This window comes from Protopterus annectens, chromosome 1.part1, assembly GCF_019279795.1.
Source record: "Protopterus annectens isolate FY-2018-M chromosome 1.part1, PAN1.0, whole genome shotgun sequence".
Lineage (NCBI taxonomy): Eukaryota > Metazoa > Chordata > Ceratodontiformes > Protopteridae > Protopterus > Protopterus annectens.
The window spans coordinates 373,905,277-373,912,125 of record NC_056726.1 but is presented as its reverse complement, the minus strand read 5'-3'; positions in this window follow the sequence as shown (position 1 = coordinate 373,912,125).

Here is a 6,849-nt window from a genome sequence, read left to right as displayed (position 1 = left end):
AAAACAATAGGACATATGTCCTAACAGTAGATTTAATTGTACACTGTCAGAAAAATATGTATTAATGTGTGTATGCTTAATGCTAATTAGAAACTAAATAAGTTAACACATTTTTCATTCTATTTTATATGCACTGTTTTATATACAGTTGAGTTTCATATGAGACTGAAAAGATGCTTTTTGAAACTGCAGTGTGCTTTCTGAAACTTGCAAGATGCCCTCTGACCTAGTAATTGCTAGCACAGCAATATTCATGTTTATGGCTTTTGGAAATGCACTTGAGAAGCAGGTGATTATCTGCTAGGTCAGGAGAAAATGAATGAACAATGCTATATTCTGTAAATGTAATGATTTTAAACAATCAGCTCTGTTCGAAGTATGAGAACATGCGCAGCTGCAAAGGTTTAAAGATAACATAGACAAAGGATTATTAGAGAAATGAACTACTTGCTTTGTGCTCAAATTAGCCATAGTACCTTGAATGGGAACATTGCATGTATCTAACCGGTGGTAGCCATGGCCACGTTGTTTTCCTTAGGAAGTTTCTCACAAAAATTAATAAATCAGCAGAATATTGTTAAAACAATTATTACTAAATGATGATAACAGAACTTGTGATTCACTACGTCAGCTTGGTAGGCAATGTCTTATTAGAAAGTGTATAAAAATGTTAGCATTTCCTGTTTCTAGTTAGACAAACTCTGTATTAGCACGTTTTTGTCTCCTTGCTGCAAGATTAAAGTGCCTTAACCTGAACCTACTATGTTTTGATCATTTTTAAAGTATATTTTTCCTTTGACAGTTTGGTCCTTCTGACCGGAAAGTACCTCTCACTGTAGGCCCAGGTCAAAATTGGGCCCGGTGGCATGTACCCGTACGGAGAAGTGGCCACATCGGCTCTTCTGTTTTGAAAGACCTCCGACTGAAATGTCATTCGAAAGAGGCCAGTCACAGTTTCTGATCTGGGATTGGAGGACGAGTCAACGTTCCGGTGGGTCAACTCACGGAGGGTCAGGTAAGGAGGAATTTACCTTTTTCCTGTTTTAGATCAGGGACTTATTACAGTACTGTTTTGTCAGGGAGATTTGCTTGTGCAGATCAAGGACAAAAAGATTACTGTCTTGTCATAGATCAGGGAAACAGAATAGGTAGACAGTTATTCTAGATAAACTGTGAAAAAGTGTAAAATCATGGTACCACGTGATAAGAAGGGTTACGTAACAATTTTTAACTTAGTTAAGGCAACATGAGAAATCAGTGCACGAAAAGTTCCCGAGACCCGCCCCTAACCGATGATGCGAAATATATGCAATTACAGCATGCCGATAATGTTAAGTATAATACAAAATGGGTTGATAAATACAAATTTGATGGCAACTTAGATAAATCTTCACTTATTAAACTTGTTAGACAACTTAAGACAGACGCGAAAGGTCAGCTAAAAAAGCAACGACAATTAGGAGTCCCTCAGGCACACAGGTGGCTTGAGGAAGCAAACCGCAGGGAACAAAAGATTAAAAATTCAAAAGCAATGTTCTTAGATAAAGAAGATAATAACTTGGTAATAGCAACAGCCCCTCCTCTGCCCCCTCCGCTTCCCTTACCGGAATATGAAGCGAGTGGACAAGCTGATCCACCTCCGCTATATCCAGCTGTTCCTGCAAAATCAAAACCGTTTGTCAGGGATCCTATCGAGACCAGGTCTCGAACATGCAATTTGAAAGGGGATATTGAATTATATGAAATAAATAGAAATTCACAAGCTATGAGTGAGGAAGAAATATGTCCACTCATAGAAGTACCAAATCCACAGGCAGGACAAGCAGGACAGGATCCGACTCTTCTAGTATATAGACCATGGACACCAGAAGACATCCGGAAAGCCACAGAGGGAATTCCCCATCCAAAAGTTAATTTTAGAAAATTCTTAGAAGACTTACAGGGCATGAGGTTAAGTTACCATTTAAATGGAGAAGAAGTAGAAAAAGTGGTTAGACAAATCGTAGGTCCGGATTGGCACATGATCAATGGCAACTGGAATCCCTGTGACACAGAGCTTAGGCCACTCCCACATAGTAAAGCAGAACTGGACAACAGAGTGAAAGGTCTGACAGACCGAATCTCTGAGAAATGGAAGCCTAGGGCTGATTGGACTTGCATTAATCAATGCATACAACAAGAAGGTGAAACTGTTGATAGATATTATGCCAGATTATTAGAATGTTTTAATAACCATTGTGGAATGCAGGTACCTGAAGATCAAACACATGATTCCCCATATGAGCAACAGCTAAAGAATGCATTTTTAAAAGGCAGTATTGCGACCATTAGCAGCTTTATTACAAAGCACATGGTAGATCATCGAACAAGTAGATTACAGTCATTACTTGAATATGCAAGACATGCCGAAAGGCATTTTAATAGCAAAAAGAAAAAGAAAAGTCAAGTATTTGCAGTAGAAGATGAGTCAGAAGTCTTTGTAGTACAAACTGGGAAGAAGGGTAAGAAAAATACCCAGGGAAACAAACAATCTGATAAATGATCAGAAGACTTTGAAGAAAGAAAGAAAAGGGGTGAATGTTTCAAATGCGGGAAAAAAGGACAATTGGCAAGGGATTGCAGACTAAATAAGAAGGTAACCACGGAAGATAAGGAGGGTGAGGAATGACTATATGATAGTCAAGAATCACTGGATAGGAATAAACAAGAAAAGACAAATGCAAATGTGGTAGAAAGTGTAGAGGATGTGACAGAAGGAATAGAGGATGTACATGAATTCATAGATAATGAAGAAAATGGAATTTTGGATTTAGCATTATTGAGCTTAGAGCTTCACTTAGGAGACACAAAACCGGAAGTTACACTTCTGGTAGAGGGGAGGGAAGTCAAATTCCTGTGTGACTCAGGGGCTTCACAGACCTTGATACATCCTTCCAAACTACCAGGAAGCTCAGAATCACAGGACTACATATTAGTGAAAGCAGCTAATGGACAGCTGTATCGGAGCCATTCTCGCATAACATAGCGATAACTGACCCTGTTTCAGGGATGACCCAGAAAAGCAAAATTGTTGTTTCTGCAAAATGCCCAGTGAATCTCTTGGGTAGAGACTTAATGCAGATATTTGGCATAGCCCTAGTTCCAGCTATGCAGGGTATGGAGGCACAGCGACAAATGGATACTTATGTAGTGCGACCGGAGGGTGAAACATTCTATTGGTACAGCCAGGACTTGGTTACGACTGGTCCAGGGGCAGTAACCAAAGAACTGTTGAATGTAACCATCAGCAAATCCCCCTCCCTTGACACTGATAAACAGCATTTGTTGCATTGCACTCTATATTACTGTAACAGACCAGGACCTGATAAAGAATATGAGCAAGAACTGTTTAGAAACCATGCTAATAGGTTAGTATTGCGAAATTTGTACTGGGACACAGAAGGAAACAGTATAGTAAGCTGTTCATTGCCCCAGGAATTCCTAGCACTTTACAAATCTAATCGATTACCACATATAAGCTTAACTAAAGATAGAAATCTGAAGTGGGCAGACCTAGGAGAAAAAGTCACAAGGTGGGAAAAACAGACAGAGTTAGAACTCTCTGAACAAGGAGTACAGAAGCAGAAATTGAATTGGATAACACAGACACACCCAGCTGTGCACTCACAGGCAAGTGAGGATAGCTGAGTAGCACTCTTACTAGAGGAAGAGGAAAAAGCCTTGCGAGACATACCAGAGACTCTCTGGTCAACAGGGAAATCAGATGTAGGACATATTCATACAGCAGGACCAGTTACTATTACGCCAAAATCAGCATTTAGACCTCAAAAGAGACAGTATCCCTTAAGAAAGGATGCAGAAATAGGAATCAAACCTATAATAGCAGCCTTACTTAGGGAAGGAGTCTTAATAGAATCTCCTGATTCACCATGTAATACACCCTTATTTCCTGTTAGGAAAGCAAATGGGGAGTGGCGTATGGTCCAAGATTTACAAGCTGTAAATAATGCAGTTATACCCAGGGCACCTACGGTGCCAGATCCACACACTTTATTGAATGATTTGAAACCTCAACAGAAGTATTTTTCTGTGGTAGATATTAGCAATGCATTTTTCTCAATACCGATACACCCAGATAGCCAACATTGGTTTGCAATTACATTTCAGGGGAAACAGTATAAATATACGAGACTACCACAGGGATTTTGTGAAAGTCGAACAATATTCACACAAGAAATGGCAAGTAACCTGGCGGGATTTATCCCACCGAAAGGCAGTTAGATTTTACTTTATGTAGACGACTTTCTGCTGGCAGCCCTCACCCAGCAAGAATGCAGAGAGGATACCATAGCGTTATTACAATTTTTAGCCACTCAAGGACACAAGGTAAACAAAAACAAACTGCAACTTTGGAAAAAACAGGTCAAATACCTGGGATATGTAATATCCAGAGAAGGCAGAATATTAGATGAAGACAGAAAAATAGCAATATTACAAGCGCCTAAACCAACTACCAAGAAGGAAATGATGTCCTTCTTGGGTACTACTAACTTTTGTCAGAGTTGGATACCAAACTATGCTTTGGAGTCTGCTCCGCTGACTAATTTGATATTCAAAAAGGTGATGGCAGCACAGGATTTATTACAGTGGACACCAGAAGCAGAATCAGCTTTCTGCAAACTGAAACAACTGATAGCTTCTTCCTTAGTTTTAGGATTGCCAAACTATCATAAGCGATTTTTCCAAACTGCAGATTGTAAGCAAGGTTATATGACATCAGTGTTAACACAACAGCACGGGGACAAACAACGCCCCATAGCTTATTATTCATCACAGCTACACCCAGTGGCGCGATCCTTTCCCCACTGTGTACAAGCAGTAGTCGCAGCTGCAATGGCAGTGCAGGCTTCAGCCTCAGTAGTATTGTTCCACCCTCTCACATTGAGTGTGCCTCATGCAGTCGCGATTATTTTACTGCAAGAAAAAGTAGCATATCTTTCTCCCGCTAGACATCTTTCCTGTATGACTATACTGTTGAGCCAACCTCATATGACAATTGAACGATGCACAACTTTGAATCCGTCAACCTTGCTCCCAACCCCTGCAGATGGCAAACCACACTGCTGCCAGCAGGAGATTTAGCAAAAGATACTACCTAGAAAAGACCTTACAGATATTCCCTTGGATGATGCCGAGGTGACATACTATGTGGACGGCTCGTGCAGGAGGGGTCCTGCAGTACAGAATCTAATGGGTTATGCAGTAGTTTCTGATACCGAGATTTTAGAAGCAAAGTCTTTACCACACAACTTATCTGCACAAGCAGCAGAATTGATTGCCTTGACAAGGGCATGTACCTTAGCAAAAGGTAAGAAAGTAAACATTTTTACTGACAGTCAGTATGCTTTTTCTACTGTACATGTTTTTGCGCAGCAGTGGAAAAATAGAGGGATGATAACATCTACTGGTAAACCAATTATTTTAGATTTGTTAGACTCTATTCAGTTACCTCAGAAAGTAGCTATTTGTAAATGCATAGCTCATACTAAACAACAGGATAGAATTTCAAAAGATAATGCGAGGGCTGATACAGCTGCAAAACAAGCAGCTTCAGCTTCAGAAGTTTTTCTTTTAAGTGAGGAATTACAACCATCTGAGATTTTAGACTTAGAAATGTTAAAAACAATGCAGACACTTACTACAAATGTAGAAAAACAGAAGTGGATAAGACGAGAAGCAATCCTTGAGAAGGGACTGTACATCTCCAAAGAGAAGAAACTGATCTTACCATCTAACTTGTTTAGATATGCAGCTTTGTTGAGCCATGGGCAGTGCCATGTCTCAACAGGGGGGATGGTACAGTCAGTGCATCGAGTGTTTAGAACGTATGGATTTACAAACTACACAAAAAATTTTTGTGCAGCATGCCATGTTTGTAACAAGCATCATGCACAAGGGGCATTGAAACCTAAGCAAGGGAGTTTCCCTATACCACCGTATCCATTCCATACTATTTGTATGGATTTTATAGAACTGAACAAATGCGAAAATAAGAAATACTGCCTTGTCATTATAGATATGTTTTCCAAATGGGTGGAAGCTTTTCCAACAAAAAATCCAGATGCAGCTACTGTTGCAAAAGTCCTTATTAAAGAAATTATTCCTAGATTTGTCATACCGGAAAAGATTTATAGTGACAATGGCACACACTTTGTAAATCAGACTATACAGCAACTTAGTCACTATTTCGGGATATCACTGAAAAACTATTGCGCATACCACCCCCAATATGCAGAATTAGTAGAGAGGCATAATGGGGTGTTGAAGAATAAGCTTAGAAAATTGATTAGTGAGACACAAAAGAACTTGGTGCATTGTTTACCTCTAGCACTGTTGAGCATGAGAACTGTTCCAAATGCAAAAGGGTTAACTCCTTTTGAAGTTCTGTTTGGGAGGGCATATTATACACCTCAATGGAAACCTCTCATGTCTGCAGAGCAGGAGGCTGACAGTTCACTTGCAGGGTATATGAGGCGATTTTTGAATAACAAACTTTTGCAGTTAAATTCTGTTTCAGATAAAGAGCAAAGAAAGCCATCAGAAGCAGCAGTAGCCCCAGGCACATGGGTCTGGGTGAAGATAGTGAAGAGAAAAAACTGGAGTTCTCTGAAGTGGGAATGGCCGTACCAGGTACTACTGTCAACACGCACTGCAGTCAAGATTGTGGAGCGAGCATCCTGGATTCATTTGACACACTGTAAACTGGTTAAGAACTTTGAACTGGACAAGAACCTTGTTACTGTTGTACGAGAACAAAATGACCAGGTATAGAGCAAACAGATACACAAG